The sequence below is a fragment of the Python bivittatus genome, unplaced genomic scaffold (assembly GCF_059951505.1).
Source record: "Python bivittatus isolate LINGU-HERP-01145 unplaced genomic scaffold, Pbiv_v1 ctg000480_np1212, whole genome shotgun sequence".
Classification (NCBI taxonomy): domain Eukaryota; kingdom Metazoa; phylum Chordata; class Lepidosauria; order Squamata; family Pythonidae; genus Python; species Python bivittatus.
Window position 1 is genome coordinate 7,451,302 of NW_028277075.1, and position 19,350 is coordinate 7,470,651.

Consider the following 19,350-nt stretch of genomic DNA (forward strand, 5'->3'; position numbering starts at 1 on the left):
CAGATAATAGACGTATAACTATCTGAGCTGATGTAGAAGTTCGGGAAGTGCAAAATTAAAATCTAAACTGAATGATTTTTTCCTCCCATCCCTATTCCTCCATGTTATTTGGTTTGTCATTCTGAATATGTTAAATTTGGGCTTAGTTTAATAAGGCATCTGTGGAGATGACACCACCGCACACATGCCACTTGTAGCATCTTGTACTTAAAATACAGTCATCTTGTCTTGCTTTCATTGGGATAAGAATGCTTTGTTTGTGAGTTGGATTTGGCCTGACCATAGAGGACTGATCAGATAACCTTTAACTAGAACTTTACGAAGTTAATAAAAAACAGCATTATTTGCACAATAAACACAGCATTTTAAAAAGATGAGCAACAGTTGAACAGTGTAGGAGTGGGAAATATATACAGTTGAAAAGGTTATTTGAAACATGCATATTCATTAGTCCTGCCTGCCCCTTTTCCCAGTTGCTATTAGATGACTAATGTCCTTTGAGTGACATTGTTGGAGTGAATGTTGAATGAATCAAGGCAGGGACTGTACAGATGGCACAGTTATTATGATCTGATAATTTCAACTATGGGAATAATGGTCCCTTCTCATAAGTGCCATGTTATTAAGGCTGATATTTTTTAGTAACAGTTCTTGTGAAGCAGCCAACAGCCTCACCAGCAGCACATTAGAGCTACCATGTAACATTACAGATGTGAAAAGATGGAAATTCCCTTCAGAAATGCATGGTTCACTTCGGCAATCATGGATGATACTGAATTCCCCCATCTCTCTCTTTCTCTCTCTGTCTCTCTCTCTCCTCCCCTTGTTTCCCTCCACCTTGACTGTTTAGTGAAGAGAAGAATGTGAATGCAAGGGAGGCTAGAAGGGAGGCATGCTCATATCTGAAAGGATGTGAACAGTGCAGCAGATGCTTGAAATTACAAAATGATATAAGGAGAACATTGCCACTGAATATTAATTCATCCACGGTTAGCTAATTACACTGGCAGAACTTTAGGGAAAACTTTGAGAGAAGTGAATAGCAGAATTATAGTCCTTCCCTTGACTCTCTGGATTTTTATAGCAATGATGATTGATAAAATTAAAGTCTGCTTTGAGAAAGCAAAGGGAGAGAATGCTGAAAGGCATTTTCTGGAGATGGGTATGGGAATGATAGTGACATCTTAAAGAGTCGAACTGAAATGAATGATATAAATGTTAGTGCCCAATAAGAAAATGATGGAAATAAATGGCTTAAGAATCTTCAAAAATGGTAAGGCTGCAGATATAGACAATGTAATAGAAGAAATGTTAACATGTGAATATGGTTTGCTTATGGAGGGGCTGTGTGACTTCTTTATATTCATGCTTCATTGAGTGGAGCTGGTGACTTCATGGTTACATCCTTGTAGTTTTCTTAGCAGCAGTTTGAATGTGACTTGCCACTAATGCCTCCTGAATTTTTTCCCCCATCTTCTCAGTCAAGCCCACAGCCATGACACTCCCTGGAGGTCTCCTATCTAAGTACTAACCAGGTTCATCCCTACTTAGTTTCCAAGGCCAGACAAGATTAGCCAGGTGCTGCCCTCTGATGACATGATGGAGGTTGATACCCATCCTAATGATTTCATTTTCAGTTCCCGCTCTAATGGCATGGGTACGTTAAGAACCTGCTTCCTTAGACACAGGTCTTGCAGGCATTTTGTGCAAGTCTCACTGGTCTGATTCTGAAAATGTATTAATGCATATGTAACCTTCTCTTCAATAACAGCAATTTAAATTTGCAAGGATGAATTCACCTATTTAATCTGAAGCAGCCTAGACCTGAAACTTAATTACATCCAAAGAGAAACGTAGCTTCACATTTGATAAAGGGGTTACTTAAGGATTTTAGAATGTTTAATTTGTGAGAAAATGCCTTTAGTATGGAAAATATATTGACAGAAAATGTATTTGGAAATGCGTATTTAAATATGATTGTAGATTAGTTTGGAAATGCAGAAATAATATGGGAAAGATGTATGGATAAATAGTACATTTCCCAAACTATGTGCCATGGTGCCCGAGGACCCACAGGGGTTTGTGAACTACTAGCTTGAGGTAGTTCAGAGTTTTCGCCTAGAGGCACCATGAAAAAATTATGGAGATGCCAAGGGTGCCATGAACTAAGAAAGTTTGGGAACCTCTGGCTAAATGTATATGACAGTAAAACAGATTTGAAGAGGGTAGTTTACCCTTCTGAATTCAAGTTTAGGGATGTAAAACAATTCTGACTCAATTTTGGCTGGATATGAGTTTGGGCACTCCAGTCCAACCAGATGGGATGACACATTTTTCTAACATTTGCTTTTGCATAATTAAAAAAAAATCTGTTAAAAAAACTGGAAAAAGGTACATGTTTGAAAGTTACATGCTAGCATAACAGCTGCGTTTAAAAAAGAGAGCTTTTCTTAGAGGCAATTGAATTTTGAAAAAATTATCTCATGGAAATATATAAAAGCAGAGTGATTTGCATTTTTTTTAAAAAAAGTTTATAGTTATAGTTCCATAAATTAAAGGAAGATACGTACATAGCCTCTGCATATTATGCAAGGCTATAGACATACAATTACAAAATTGCATGCAAGTTTTTTGAACAAAACTGGTGGATTCAAATGCTGGCCCACTATCCTGTATAATAAAGCAGATAAGAGGATATGATATAAAAAGTCCCCAGGTTTGCAGAGCTTGATTAAACTGTAGTCATTAGTTAGTTTAGGGCTTTAGGCTGTACGAACAGGATGGGTTTTTGCCTTGCTGCCCAGCAGGATTCATTCCAGAGCTGCTGAACCTTGTCTCTGGGCTGGCATTGGAGCTTCTCCGGTTGTGAAAATTACTTCTCACACAATCAGTGAAAAACAACATGATATCAAATCTGATAGCTACAAAAACAAAGAACAGATGGAGATGGACCCTAAAGAAGGGGCCGACTAGTCCAACACATGTAAGATGAGAAGAAAAACTAAATGCATGAGAATCTGAGCTCTGCTTCTGCATACAGGGCTTGTTCTTGAGTCATTGCAATCACTGAAATTCTTTGATAAGGGCTCCTATTTTCTTCAACAAATATTACTTATCTTTTCATTCCTGTCCATCTTTAGATAGATACATACAGTAGATAGTTGTAAGCTGCCCAAAATCATGTATTTGAGATAGACAGCCATATAAATTGAATGAATGAATGAATAAATAAATAAATAAATAAAGTCTTTCACAATCCATTCATATGCAAGATCTTAATACATAAACTGCGCAGGGAAGAGCACTTGTTCCTGCAAGAAATACTCGAAGATGAGGTGGGGTGCCATCAACAAAATGGAAAATCCTCTGAGCAGGGAACACATGCTATCATGGAAGCACTTAAAAGCCTTGATGTTGCTGGCTGAGAGATGACTGTGTAAATCAATAACATTTGACAGGGTAGGGATATACCTGTCTTCTGTTATTAGAGTTGCTGGAGCAGAAGGCTACAGGTCAAACGTTATGTGGCAGCTACAGTGAGAGAATGGAAGTCAGGACTCTGGGGTTTTATTTCTGGCTCTATCATTGATTTGTTTGGGAAGGAACAACTTTGCTGTGCTCCAGCTTTCCAGTGAAAAACCACAGGTGGCCACTAAGGTTTACTTGAAGACTTCAAAGTTGAAAGATGCAATAAAATGAAAACATATGTCTTTAATCCTCAGCCACTGGAACCCTGCCATCTTCTGGGTGAAATTAGATGGCATCTCTGCACTTCTATGACATTCAAAACATTTCAGCTAAAGCTATATAAATCTTTTGAATTTATTTTTAGGAATATCTATCTATTTTGCATGCTAGGTGGTATCTTCCAAAAGTTTATTTGGAATAATTATGTAATTTTCACAATTACCTGCTTTGTTTTTTACAATGCCACATTGACCATTGCATATTAGGTGTCAGTTTCAGTTTGCTGCAGATGCTGCTTCTAAATGAAGAATCATAGGCTTTTAATTAGCAGTTTATATATTTGAATCATTGTTGAATATTATTTGCACAACTTAGTTTCAAAGCACCCATATACAAAATCAAAACCCCTGTTATACTGTAAACTGTAAATTGTTTGGAGGCCTAACCACAACAATCATATTGTTTCACAATTAATCTGTTTTTCACATACTCAGTTTTGTTTTTTAATCAAAACTTTGTTTGGGAGATTTATCCACAATAATAAAAGTGTGTGCTTTGTTCTGAAAGGAAAATATATATATATAACTAATTAATGACTTTCAGCCTCTTTGCATAACTATCCGACCAATTCTATGGTGCTTAATTGTATGTATGTATCTATGTATGTATATGTATATGTATATGTATGTGTAAATGTGGGGTGTGTATACACACACACACACACTGTATATATGCATGCATATTCATGTGATGATTTTGAACTTTCAGTGATTTTTCAAAATGATGATTTAGACTTGGCAAATTTGGCAATAAAACTCCCATTGAACTTTTATTTCCATCTTTTCTTCTTCCCATGATAATAAATTGGTTTTCTTAGATTAGGTGGAAGTTATGGTTGGGTGCAGAAGAAAAGCAGTGGGGAAAAGTTCAAAAAGTGGAAGCAGATGCTTCAGCATCAAGCAAATAAATCATGAAAAACACTTATGTTTTCCAACACAGAAGCACCAAAGCTCCAATTCTCTGATTAAGGGCAGACTATTCTCCAGTTCAACCAATGTTTATATACCTACAAAACTAGATGTTGTAAGTATTGTCATGCAACCACTATTAGACAATTTACAAGAATCTCAGGTGCATTAAAGACAGAAAAATCTATCTACTGGTCTGTTGTTCTTCAGAAAAAAACGGGAAAAAATACATACACTAGCAGAACTACAAATGTCCCCCTCCAATAATCATTTTTCCCATTGAGAAATGTAGTTTTGTAGATGTCAAGAATTCCACCCAGTACAGCTATTATATAAGTGAGAAATTGATCCTCCTTCTTCAGAAATATTTACCCAGGAGGGTATTTATTCTGGATAGAACTGCATCCCTACTTTAGCAGCAATAAGTATCTGTGGGCATAGTTGGGCTTCTGGGAATTATAATTCAAAAACATCTAGGAGGGCAAAGATTCCCCATCTCTGGCACAATGCTTGGATATATAGTAGGATCCAGCTCTTCCTTCACATAGAAATAAAACCAATGGCACAAAGCACTTGTCAACACCAATGGCTGGCATTTCACCTAGGTCTCTACTTTGCATAGTCCTGTTAAACTAGTGCAAGACATGCTGTATGTGGAAATTATGTCTAGTTCAAATATGAAAGCTAGAAAGCCGACTGGATTGATTAGGTCAATTTGTTAATTTCTCTCTCTCTCTCTCTCTCTCTCTCATTCTGTCTCTCGTTTGTTTTAAAACAACAGGCCTCATTTTTATAGGAACTTAACAGCTTTGAAAATTTGTTCTTGGATTCATTGGGAAAAAAATGAGTTTTGTTGTTGTTTTACAAGGGTGGGAGAAATTAAATTAATGAATCCATTGAGGCAAAAGACTTTGAATGCTTAGCACGTATTTCTCATCCCTTAATTCATTCAATTGAATTAGGGTTGTCACTCCTTTTTCTAGCAGGCATTACATTTTTTACCACTCACATGGCAGGGAGCCACAAATAAAAGTAATGGCATTAGTTCAACCGCCTCAAATAGCCTGGGGCCCAGATAGCACGACTATCTGCTCTTCAACACTCTTTTCATTTAGAATTCACATCATGCAAAACAGAATAGTTGGTGGTCAAGATGAGAGCCTTATAATGTTCTCAGGATTGGAGGAATCTGGAAGGAGGAAGAGAATTGAAAAACTCGTGATGGTGGCAGTAACCATACACTCAAAGTCCTGCCCTTGTTTGTAAGGTTTGCAATCTTGTAACCCATCTTAACTAAATGACGTGCCAAGCTACAAAAGAAAAAAAAGGCCAGACTTTTAGTGGTTAGTGGTAAATTAATGCTATTGATTTTAGATTTTTACAGTTTTCCTTAATACCTGTTGATTGATATTTTAACAAGTAAGCCTTGGTGCCTATTTTAAAACCAGGATAGAAATGTTAAAGCATGAATGAATCTATGGCTTCCTGGAACAGCATGAGAAAATTCACTAAGATATTCCCATAAGAGAAATGCATTACATAAAAATCACAGGGTTCAGTACCGACCAGGATCAAACTGGGACAATCAAATCAGCAGATGAGAGCCCATTATTCACCATGTGTTGGGTTTACTAATGCAACTCAAGTATGGATTGTATACTTTTGTAAATGAGAAGCAATGTCCTGATAGCCTTGAGACTAATATAATTCGTTTATGTACCCTCTGCCTCAAATCAGTTGCCCTTTTATGGTAGCTTGCATCAGGCAGAGATGGTTGTTCAGCCTTTGGTTCTCCCAGTTAAACTGAGTGAAATTCCTCCAGCAGTACCAGCAGGATTTGTACTTTCCTTGCCTGCGCTGAAAATCTGGAAGACACTCTAACCATAAGAAGAAAGGATTGCTGCTCCCAAACCTTTCAGCAGTTTTAGTGAACTAACATGTGGGCTTTCCATCCCAGTGGAATGAACTAGCTTGTTAAGAGCTTTTTCCATTAGAGCAATCATCACCTTCTGACTGCAATTTAAACAAGTGCTTCCCATCTACATCAGTGATGAGAAGGAAATATTGTAAGGGGGGGGGGGGGGAAATGCTTTAAAATGAGATAGTATCTACGGATAAAATCTTATGTGGTATTCAAGAAGCTGCTCCTGCATCACGAATCACGAGCTCCCATTGTCTCTCCATCTCAGAGCCCACTTGTTAGAGACTAATAAGCCTTTCATATTTCCCAGGAAGCGACAGAGCAAGGATGTGCGTAGGTGATATCTCTGTATTCATTCGTAAGTGAGAAAGAAAGGGAGAAGGAGACAGACATATAAGATGAGATGAGTTTTGCATGTACAATGGAATACAAATGTAAGCGTGGGCAGCAGGTGGGTCTACGTTTTGCAGTGATGTCTATGGCAGAGTGACTGCAGAAAACGTAGAGAACATGGTTTCCTCTCCATATTTTAGACAATGAATTCCTTAATCCCTGGTCATTCTCCATATATGGAGAATGCATGGTTTTACAATGAGGAAAAAAAATCAAACAGGAGGAAGGTAATGGCATACCACTTCTATACTGCTGAAAGAAAAAGAAAAAGAAAAAAAACTGGACATGCCCATGGAGTTACTGGAAGTCAAGCTTAACTTAAGTGAGATGTTGCCATTAAATTACAATATTTGGAGAGTACAATGTTTCCTACTCTTTGCTGTATAACAAGCAAACTAGGTTAGTGCACGGTTGGTGGGAACATCTGGGGATGTGAAAATAGATTTATATTCAGTTTCACTGTAAGAGAGGACATAGTACAGATATCAATATTCACACTGCCATGAGAACTTACACATGAATAGGCTGCCTTTTCAGCTTTGAAATGTTCATAAAATTGGTTTATCCACAATATGAAGATCTTTGAATGATTCACAGAAATGCTACCTTTGCAGTAGCAAGTAAAAATCTTGATTGTGACAAATATTCCCCAACCTGGTATATTCCAAGGTTGTATTGTATTTGAACTACAACTCCCAGGATTCCCAGGCAGCATGATGAGCAGATGAAAACATATGGGGCTGAGGGCAGTGAATAGGCAATGCACATTAACCATAATTGTTTCTGTTTGAAAACAGCAAGAAATGCAGGGATAAACACCACACCATACTTAATTATTGCTATGACAGCTTTGATCTGAGCAGCAGCAGTTCGCTGGAACTTTGCATAGACAAAAACTAATTTCTGATAGCCCTGATTCTGACTTCAGAGGTTTCTGGCTTCCAGATTTGAATTCTTGCTCCATAGTTGCTTATGCAGTGACAAAGATATGCTTTATTATTGCATTTTTAATTCATATTTAGTTTTTACAAACATTACCTTTATCTGACCCTTAGGATCAACTTCCTCTTCCTAGATTGCTGTGTCAAGAACTGTCTCGGTCTCTGAAGAGAACAGTTCTTCTGCATGTAGCTGCTCCCTCCCCTCGGCCCCCATTGTTCTACCCCGTGCTTCTTTCTGGGAGATAAGCAACATCCTTGAATCTCTTTTGCCACTGAAATATATTAGCCATTTACAAATCAGATGAGGCAAAAAAAGGATTAAAGTGGAAAGAAGTCATTTTCAGAAAGGAGCTGAGCACAACAAGGAAATAAAAAGATGAATAAAGCTGTCACTGGTCTTTTCTTTATGTTGCTCAGGCAGTTATTAGGTGCCCAGGAAGAAGGCAGATGAGATATATAGTTCCTAATACATCGTCCATAATATACCACTGTACAGAAGGCATACAACTTTTCAAAGAGTTGTCAGCATGGAAATATATTGTATTTTACTGAGAAAAAAAAAGGACCAGAAGGCTATTGAATGCACGTTCAGGCAGAAGGAGGGATCTGTAAAATAAACAAACAATCTGCAAATGCCTTTCTCTTTTCCCATTCTCTCCATGTGAAAAATGGAGAAATTATTAAGTGTTTATAATTAAGTAGGATGAATTTTTTACAGCTCATAAAAAAGTGATTGCCTACAATGCTGAGAGTGAATAGTGCACAGAGCATTGGCACATCCACTTCCAAATGTATATCCTCCCCGCAAGCCACCCGAGTATGCACACTGTATACCCACATGCTCTCCAGCTATCCAGCCCTCTATAGTTATCTGGATAGCTGTAGCACCAACTTCTGGATTCCTAGAATACTCATACAATTTTTTAATGTTATTTGTTTCAAGATTTATAAGGCTGCCCAACTCAGACAGTGTGACTCTGGGTGGCATACAACATAAACATACAATAAATTAAAAAAGAAAAAAAAACTACAACCAATGTACAATATATAAATACAAAATAAAAAATGGTGACCAAGCACACCACAAAATAACCACAGGGGGGACTCCCAGGTTTTGCCATATGCACAGCAATAGTTAATGCTTTTTTCAGGGTGTTTCAGTCCTTCATTATTCCCCAATGTTTTACTACTTCTATCACTAGGTTGCATCCATTAGAACAAAATTTAAATTTGGTGACAAATAGTTTGTTAGAAGCTGAGGACAAAAGTGTTCATTGTCTAGTGATGGTTACTGCCAGCTACAGTATTAATTGTGTAATTCAACAAATATTGACTTAAAACAAATAAATAGCTTGAGTGAGCATGAGAGGAACCATGAGTGGGGAAAATGAATCTATTTTTCCCACCCAAAGTCCATGGAAAATTCTAAAGTATTTGCATTTCATGAAGACAGGATTGGCCTAAGGTATTTTGTTGCTGAAGTTTAATGGCCTGATGACACTCTTCTTCACCTCCACCTCCCCCAGTATTCCCTCTATGTAAGTTGACTGGACAGTCAGCTGATTCTTGTTCTTGCAGCAAGGGAGACAAAGCTCATTGCATGTTGCAAGATAGGAGGACGGCTGAAGGACCCAGGGTAGACTGCTGGAGGAATAATACAACTACCCCTGTAAGCATCTGCTGTTGGAGGCCACTGTCTCCTGCCTAACTGTTGGGCTGGCCTTGGGAGAATAGAATCTTGGGAGGTGGTAAGAGGTGTGTGTATGTATTTGAATATGTATGTGTATATGTATATATATTACAGAAATGTCTAATGCAAATAGTGGCTTTGGGTGTGATCAGGGGAGGATTTGAATGAAACCTACATTAATGAATGAGGATTTGAATGAAAACCACACTAAGAAGAAAAAGTTAGATTGTCCCCTCACCCACAGCACTTCTTTAAATCCAAATAAATCATGCAGACATTGCTTTCTTTTTTAAAATTAATATTTAAATTAATATTTGATCTCTACAATAAGATTATACATTTAACTTTGTCTTATACCAGACAAAGATAAAAAAAATAAAATAAACTTGTAACTTGTTACTCACACTATTCCATTATGGATATTGATGTATGTATACATATTCTTGATCAAGTTCCAAGATGTATAAAAGAGTATCTATGATCATCTAGCAAATGCCCTAATATCCTTGTAAATGGAAAATACATTGTAGCTCTATGCAGATTTAGAGTTTTGTTTATGTCCTTTAAATCTTAAATAACTTACAATTTTAGGAATTACTATATATCTATACCCCCCATTTTATTACTAATGGAATTTGATTCTTTCCTCAGTATTTTAGATAATGTAGTATTAAAGCTTCTATTATATAAAATATTAATTCCTTTTCTTCTGCCATCTAAGGTATATTTTGCCTTTTCATGCAAAATATCAAATCTAGTTGCGCTTCCATTTATTTTTTTCTAATCACATTCTTAGTTTGTAACCAATATTTAACTTGTTTCTTAACCATCAGATATGGGGGGAAAATGTCAGTATGTTCCTTTCCACCCCAATTCCTGTGTATATTACTTTTCCAGCATTATTACCATCTGGACACATTTTAGAGTAATTTTCAAATATATGAACACATAATTAAAAGCTCTGGGTCTCTCTGTATGTATTCCCATTCCTCAAACATAACTGAAATTCCTATGCCTTAAGCTGTTACCTCTTATTTTTTATTCCCTATAAATTTAGGACATTTGGTTTATTGTCACACAATTCACACTGTGTGCATTTTGACCCTGAGTGGGCAGACAACTGTGAACAGTCTGGACTGGAGAGACACAAGGCAGTCATAACAATAGGAACAGGAATGGGAATGGTCAGTTAGTCCTTTGGATGAATGCTTTAATTCTCCATCCAGATGTCATTTAAACATGGGATACACAGCCTTTGATACGACTGCATGATACTTAGGTAAGCATGATGTATGAGCAGCTAAACTCAAACATCCCTGGGATAAAAGGTGGTACTTTTGTTCCAAAACTGCCCTGAGGCTATTTGAGGCTAAACTGATTCTCTGCTGTGAGCATGCAAATATGGAATAGAGTGTTATCAGAAGATTAAATCTTCTTGCTGCTAGAACCCAGATGTCTTGGTTATTCTCTATCAAGCTTGTATTTTTTTATTTTTGCCCCCTGTGGCCATAAAGGCAGGATCGAATGACAGACAGAAAAGATTGGGGTGGAGAAGCCCTCCTCTGACTCCATGTTCAGTAGAGATTTCTATTTCTACTGTTTACATTCAGATTGAGAGGAAAAAGCTGGGAAGTGACAGCTACCCAGCTTGCTTTGTGCCGGTTGAAAAGATGTAAAAAAACGGGGCTTCCATCTTTGAACAGGAAAGTGTTCACTGTGTGCTACCACTAAGTAAAGATGCCTCCATGTATTTAAAAAAAATCCTCTTCTGTCACATAAAACCTACAATTTGATGCCAACTTTTGAAGGGCTTTGGAGGCCACATCCAAGGGTCCTGGGGTGGGGAGTGCAGCACCAATCAGGCAGCCTTGCTTTAAAAAAACAGGAACACTGGAATAACAAAGACACTGAGGATAAAAGCTGGAGAGCTGAAAGAAAGTTTCTAAGTGGACTGACAGAAGATAGGATGAGTGACAGGAACAATTATAACATAATGGAAGGTTCTGCTCATTAGAGTTAGAGTTGTTAAGAATGAGAGAGAAAAGCTTCCTTTGTATGGGAGGAATATTCTATGCTGCAAAGTTACACTTGACAATGTAAGCAAAGATATGCTGGATCAGGCCAAAGATGTAGTCCAGCATTTTGTTTTCCCAGGGACCAAACAAAAGCCTATGGGAAGCCCCCAAGCAGGACATGAGGGCCATAGCATTTGCTTTATTTCCTGAGGTTTCACTATTAGATTTCTAATCTGTGCTGCATCTGGGTTAGCTAACCTTCACATTTTACTGCTAACCATCTAACATTTCCCCTACAGTAGGAAATCCCTACCTCTTTAACTTTGCTGTGCAAAAAATCTGCCCCTTCCTGTTTGTTTTGTTGCTGCACTGTGCCTTTTTAGAACCTGTGATATTTCCTAAAAAGGAATTTGTTTCCGCCCTCTCCCCCTGTCCCTAACTACTTTGCTGACACTTTCAGGCTGATTAGGGCATCAACGTATACAGCATCTTATAAGAGATTATGTATCATAAACAAATTACAAATTAAATCTGCATAAAACATGCATGTTTTAACATTGATAGTTAAGCAGATAAGTGAAAATTCAGAAATCATGATTATAATTTAAATAGAAATACATTATATTCTCGCTGTTTTGGAGAAGACTTGGAACTAGGTGAGCCAGTTTGTACTTGGTACTAACTATTGTTGGTACACATCAAATGACCTGCTTTCCATTCTTAAGGTTTGTCTTTAAACTAGATTCAATCTTTCAAACAAAGCACTTATCAAATAGATGGAAGGCAGCTATAAAGTACCCATCCTAAATCCCATACATACTTAGTTGGAACTACAGAAAAACTTCCAAAAAACTACTTGTGGGAAGTTAAATCAAGTTTGCTAGGGCAAAAAGTAGGTTGGGTAGAGAAATGGGAAACGAGATTCTGTGAAAAAGGACATAGTCAAATGTTTGGAAGATGTAAAAGCAGGTTAATTTGCTTCCAAATGTTAACTGAACTAGCATCCACACGTACAACCTACAACAGCTATGCAAGCTTCCTTATAGAAGTCCAAAAGCCTCTGGAATGGAAGAGAGCATCAGGATAGGAACAAGGTGTGACTTCCCTATGTAAATGTATATGCCTTCGATATTTACAGGACTTGAAAGCAGAGGAGCCTCTTTTATTCCCATTAAACAGCACCCTATGCTATCAATTGTACACAGACATTTTTGATTTTGTGGATCATGGAATATTCTGAAATTGTCAAACCAGAGAGATCAACAGATAAATACTGAACCAATTATTTTAACTGTAAAGGAAATTTATGCAAATACTTCGTGCATTTCCATTATCTTTAGTTTAGCAGCTCTGATGTTTCCAAGAAAAATAATAATAAATCAAAACAATATCATTGGTTGATGTAGAAGATCCTTAAAGGTGTGCAGAAGAACCCATCTGGCTCCCAAACCAGGTTCCCAAATTCTCTTCTCATCACCTTGAAGCTATAATCCCCTGTCTTTGAATTAAGATTGGCTATTATTTCTTTGCTTCAGAGGCCTACCTCTATGCTTTCACTGTCATACTGAGCAACATATAAATCTACAATTCAGGCAGGCGAAAAAAGCCAGAGTGTCATGGCAGTGATTTGTCCTTTCAATAAGGGTGAGTTACAGCCTCATTTAATTAAGCCTTCTATTTTCTCTAATGTTAAGCTTGGGTCACATCTTTTTTTCATGCTACATAAACAAGTTTTATGGATCATTACATGGATTGGTGTGCACAATCAGATACACTGAGCAAAACAAAAAAGGTGGCTGTGATAAGGGAATGTTCAAATGGCAAATTCATTTGTCTCAGTCATCTCAAGAACAACTATAAGCATGCAATTTTTTAAAATCCAAGTTGCTATAGATTCCATCCAACTTTAAGGAAAAAAGCAATAGAGGACTCTTAGATGGAAAAAGCATGAGAGTAATAACTGAACATTATAAACTCATGACACAAAGAGTCATATGGAGGTATCTTAAAAGCTATTTCTATATAAACTCTGTGGCTGCATATATTGTCTTGTGGTTTGCAAGTAAACAACTACTGGCTATGTTCACACACTGCATCAAATTATATACCATGGATTATAGACCCACAAACCACTTTATTGCATTTGTATTATATGACTCTAGCCTTTGTAGTGAGCTGTAAGCATAGACTTACCATATAGGTCAATTCTGATTCTAGTAGGTATACAGTACCTTGCTGGTATCTCTAGCTTCTTTCAACTCACTTCTGATTAATATCCCAGAATGACTGACTAATGCTTCACTTATATAACCCAAGGGTGAAAGGATAGTCTCATGATAGTATTCTCAAACAGGTGTTATGAATGAGATTGCCAATTTGCCTTTACATGTAGCTTTCTTGTATACTTATAAATAAAAATCTATAGCACATCATTGCAAGTCTTTCTGTCTTCTTTAAGTTCTATTAAAATGTGTGCTGCTTTTACAGTTGCATATACAGTTTTAAAAATTGAAAGTAAAATATACATATTCTGCTGGTGTTAACTACTAAAGCAATATTTTTGCATTATCTGTTACAGAAGGTAGGTTATAGAAGGTAGGTTTGAGAGGTGACATTAGTTTACCAGTGGGCCCCAACTAGGTGAATAATTTTACAGATTAAATTTCTATTTGAAAAGATGGAGAACCGCTGCTAGATATAAATAGCTATAGTATATGGTGGAAAGAAAGAAAAAAAGAAAGAAAGAAAGAAAGAAAGAAAGAAAGAAAGAAAGAAAGAAAGAAAGAAAGAAAGAAAGAAAGAAAGAATTATTCAACATGTAATCTACCCATTATACAGATATACTTTTAAGCAGCAACTCATGACTACCATATTCTTAGCAAGCAGTGTTCAGGTTCAAAGATTTGCCCCCATATCAAGAGCCAGTTGTAGTGATACATGCTATAAGAGCAGCCATGGTATACTATTGCCCAAAAGTAATAAAGGCATGTATGCTATCTTCAAAGGGGACATATCTATTGTGGTCAGAGTTTACTTCCTGAGATTATGAATTGAAAATGCTATATGGGGCCAGCTTCAGTAACAGGACAATTGTCTTGAAAAGTGAGAGTAAAAGCCACAGTGGAAACAGTGAAACCCTACAGAAAGCAGAGAAAACTATGTGAATAAAAGCAATCTAGTTTGAACAAGCCCATAGAATGTTTTAGGCAAATATAAGATACAATTTGTGGGAGATGTCACCAGTCATTACTGTTTATAGTGAGATAACCAACTTAAATAGCCATAAAGCCTTGTTAAATCATTTCAGCTTTACAAACAAGGCAGCCTCTCCTTCTGTTCATCATTCTACCTTTCCTCCTGCTTATTGTGACCCTAAGGTTAGAAAGGCATGATTATTCTTCATGCAGAAAAGTAAATTATATATCCATGAAGTGGCTTGTTTGAAAGGGTCCAATTAATTTAACTATTTTTCCTATTTCAAAACAAGTAATGTAATGAACCTTATTGAAAAAGAAATTTGTGCACATCACTCAGCAGGTTCTATGTAACCATTACACAATATCATTACCAAACTCTCATACATTCATACTTTTTTCATGTGATACATATGGTAGGCAATTTGGTCAATTAAGGTGGTCCCCTTTGGGTTTCTACTGGAGCCCATAAATACCATGCTGTGGACACACAGTCACAGAAGAAGAGGTGTATTAAATTACATCATTAGATTGGAACATCATATTGCACCAATATTTATTTAAGGGAATCATAATGGCAACTTCTCTGGCAAAACCAGGTTCATATCTGATGGAAGATAGACAGGATTTCAAAAAAGAAATCCTTGACTTTCTATCAGTGAGATTTAGGATGCAAGACTTAATGAACATCCCTTTATGGAGCCTATAATGGAGCAATCTAGTTTCTACTATGATTCTTGCCTATTGTAGCTTACTCTTACTGGAGATGGCTCCAGTTTGTCCCATAATTATTGGGACAACATTGGAGATGCATAACTGTTTTGCTTTATATTTTCTTACGCTCATTAAAAAGGCAGCTGCTTATCCACTTATTGAGGTCTACTGTGTTTTGACCTCAGAGTAGAATATGTTTGTATAAGCAAAGAGGAACTATTCTAGAGATATCTGAATCAAATTTCAGTAATTGTAATTTCAGTTACCAGATCATAAAGTTATTAGAAACAAGAATAAATCCTTGTTCAGTTTCAATGACTTAATGGTCATTGGCCAAGTTTTATTTGAGGGATGGTAATTATGCACACAGTACATTAGAGATTAACCAGGAATTTGGAAATCTGAATGATAAATATACTTGACTTGTAACCATTCATGTTGCAGAGTTTATAGTACTGCATTTTTAAATTCAATATTAATGTTAAATAAGCTTTAGTTGATTTTAGATATATTTTTTTCTGGCTTCCTGAAAACAAGTGAAACTTTACAGTTGCAGATGCTCAACAACCAGGTTTATTTCTTTTAAATGTATTGGTAAGGGTTGAAAGGAAAGAAATGGGCTCCTATATAATCTGGGGGGAGGGGGGAACAGAGGCCCCACTGAGTTTGGTTTGGTTGGCCTTGGGGGTAGCAAAAATCACTAGTGTTAGGAACTAGCTAACTCTGTGTTGTTGAAATTCACTTGGATGGGGGGGGGGAACACTCTCCTTTCCCCCTTGTAAGCAAATATATGTGGATATTTCTGCTTGGATCAATTTCTTTAGGGTGCCAGGCTTTCTTAAGAGAAATTCACAGTGGATCTGCATACATGTAACTGTGGAGGGAAGGCAATTCAATTCTTTCACTGAGGTCCATATTCAGCCAAGCACATGTGTGAACAGAACCAAGCCTATTAAGAGTATCGAGAAAGATAAGTTCCAAAAGGACAACCATGCATAATAAGCAAATTACATGCCCCAGTACAAAGCATCCTTCCCAAGCTTTTCCTTCTCATGTTGGAGAAGAAGAATGTTGACCCTGCTTAAGATCACTGGGAAGGAAAGAGATACGGAGATGGGTTTTTCTTTTTAAATGTGTACCGTGTGAGTTTCAGTGTGTGAATATGCAGAAGACACATCATGTATTTTAGGGAAGAGAATAAATCAACATGAGCATTTGTCTGCTAAAGCTGGTTTCCCCAACTTTTTGCTTTCTGATTGCCTATAACATCCAGAACTGGTAGCCGGGAAAGGCAACACTGGCTGGGAATTTGGGGAGTTGTAATAAAACACATTTAGAAGGCTGGGGAAGATACATCTAAAGGGTAGTAAGAAAGTGAACACAATATTCTGAGATTTGTAGAAATTGATCATTTAAGGGTTTTTTTCCCCCTCTCTTCTCTATATTTGATTCTTAGACAGGAAAATAATTTTAAATGGTTCTGATTATTTTAAATAAGTCTACTAAAGAAAAATATAATACTCCCTTTTTTTAAAAAAAATCCTGCTGTTAAAGATATGTAGACTATATTGTTTATATGATACTCTTTGTAAATTTAGTAGCTTTTAAGGATAGATAAATGGATTTCAGCCCCATACCTTCTGGAGAGGTAAAGGATTACTACAGTTTGGGTTTAAAATGGACTCACGGCATTATCAAAAGCATTAAAGATTTTGATTCGGATTCCCAGCCCTGCCTGAAGGAGCAAGAAATTATGATATGATATGATAACCATGATATGATATGATAACCAAAAACCAATTATGATTTGATAACCAAAGAACATTATGACAGCTAGTTTCCAAGTAGTTTAATGATAATTAAATTGTTTCTCCCAAAGAAGATAACACTGTGGAATCCTTTATATGCATTCTGTTGGACTAGAATATACAACAATTACTACAAATATTTACACTATTACTGACTATTAAATAGCACATTCATTTGATGTTCTTTATGAACAATGCATGGACTCAGTTCACTGAAGCATTCTTCCTACACCCCTAAAAGATAAAGACAAAGATTACTGGATTTTTTCTCTTCCTTTTTTCAAAGTTTGTAAGACTTTCTTCTTGTCATTATGGGAAGACATCTGGATTTAATTATTCATCTGCTGTGCATTTCACAGTTTGATCACATTAGTGATTTCATGACAGGCAGCAATTTAATTGCTCCACGGATAGCGTCTTCTTATCTCTGGTATATATTCTTCACATAAATTTGCCACTATAGATACTATTAGTTTTGTGCCTACTTTCTATAGCCAGGGAAGACCTGTTAACTCTTTTCTTGGAAGATACTGTTTCAAAAAGGAAAAAATATATACCATGGTAATAAATCTTGATTAGAATAATCTTTTCAATAAATTTTTTGTTGTTCAGTCGTTAAGTCGTGTCCGACTCTTCGTGACCCCATGAACCATATTGCACCAGGCCTTCCTGTCCTTCACTGCCTCCCTGAGTTTGCTCAGTTTCATGCTCATTGCTTCAGTTATGCTATCTAACCATCTCATCCTCTGCCGTCCTCTTCTCCTTTTGCCTTCAATCTTTCCCAGCATCAGGGTCTTTTCCAAAGACTCCTCTCTTTGCATTAGGTGACCAAAGTATCTGAGCTTGAGCTTCATTATCAGTCCTTCCAATGAGCAATCAGGGTTGATTTCCTTTAAGATTGACTGGTTTGACCTCCTAGCAGTCCAGGGGACTTTTAAGAGTCTTCTCCAGCTCCACAGTTCAAAGGCATCAATTCTTCGGCGCTCAGCCTTCTTGATGGTCCAGCTCTCACAGCCATACATTACTACTGGAAAAACCATAGCTTTGACTATGCGGATCTTTGTCGGCAAGGTGACATCTCTGCTTTTTAATATGCTATCTAGGTTTGCCATAGCTTTCCTCCCAAGGAGCAAGCGTCTTTTAATTTCATGGCTGCAGTCTCAGTCTGCGATGATCTTGGAGCCCAAATAAATGAAGTCTGTTACTGCTTCCATTTCTACCCCTTCTATTTGCCAGGAATTGATGGGTCCAGATGCCATGATCTTAGTTTTTTTAATGTTGAGTTTCAAGCCAGCTTTTGCACTTTCCTCCTTCACCCTCATCAAGAGGCCCTTTAGTTCTTCTTCACTTTCTGCCATTAGGGTGGTATCGTCTGCATATCTGAGGTTGTTGATGATTCTCCCTGCAATCTTAATTCCGGCTTGTGATTCTTCCAACCTGGCATTTCTCATGATGTACTCTGCATATAGGTTAAATAAGCAGGGTGACAGTATACAGCCTTGTCGTACTCCTTTCCCTATTTTGAACCAATCGGTTGTTCCATGACTGGTTCTAACTGTTGCTTCTTGGCCCGCATACAGATTTCTCAGGAGACAGGTAAGATGGTCTGGTACCCCCATCTCTTTAAGAATTTGCCACAGTTTGTTGTGATCCACACAATCGAAGGCTTTTGCATAGTCAATGAAGCAGAAGTAGATGTTTTTCTGGAACTCTCGTCCTTTCTCCATGATCCAGCGAATGTTGGCAATTTGATCTCTAGTTTCTCTGCCTCTTCGAAACCCAGCTTGTACATCCGGTAGTTCTCGGTTCATGTACTGCTGAAGCCTAGCTTGTAGGATTTTGAGCATAACCTTGCTAGCATGTGAAATGAGTGCAATTGTGCGATAGTTTGACCATTCTTTGGCATTGCCCTTCTTTGGAATTGGAATGTAAACTGACCTTTTCCAATCCCGTGGCCACTGTTGCATTTTCCAAACTTGCTGGCATATTGAGTGCAGCACTTTAACAGCATCATCTTTT

At 37.2% G+C, this 19,350-nt stretch overlaps 1 protein-coding gene across 10 annotated transcripts in view; it reads right to left on the reverse strand.

Moving 5' to 3' along the window:
• The window catches only part of LOC103060191 (neurexin-3-beta), a 758,042-nt gene that overhangs the window by 83,469 nt on the left and 655,223 nt on the right, over positions 1–19,350 (reverse strand). The window lies entirely within an intron of this gene.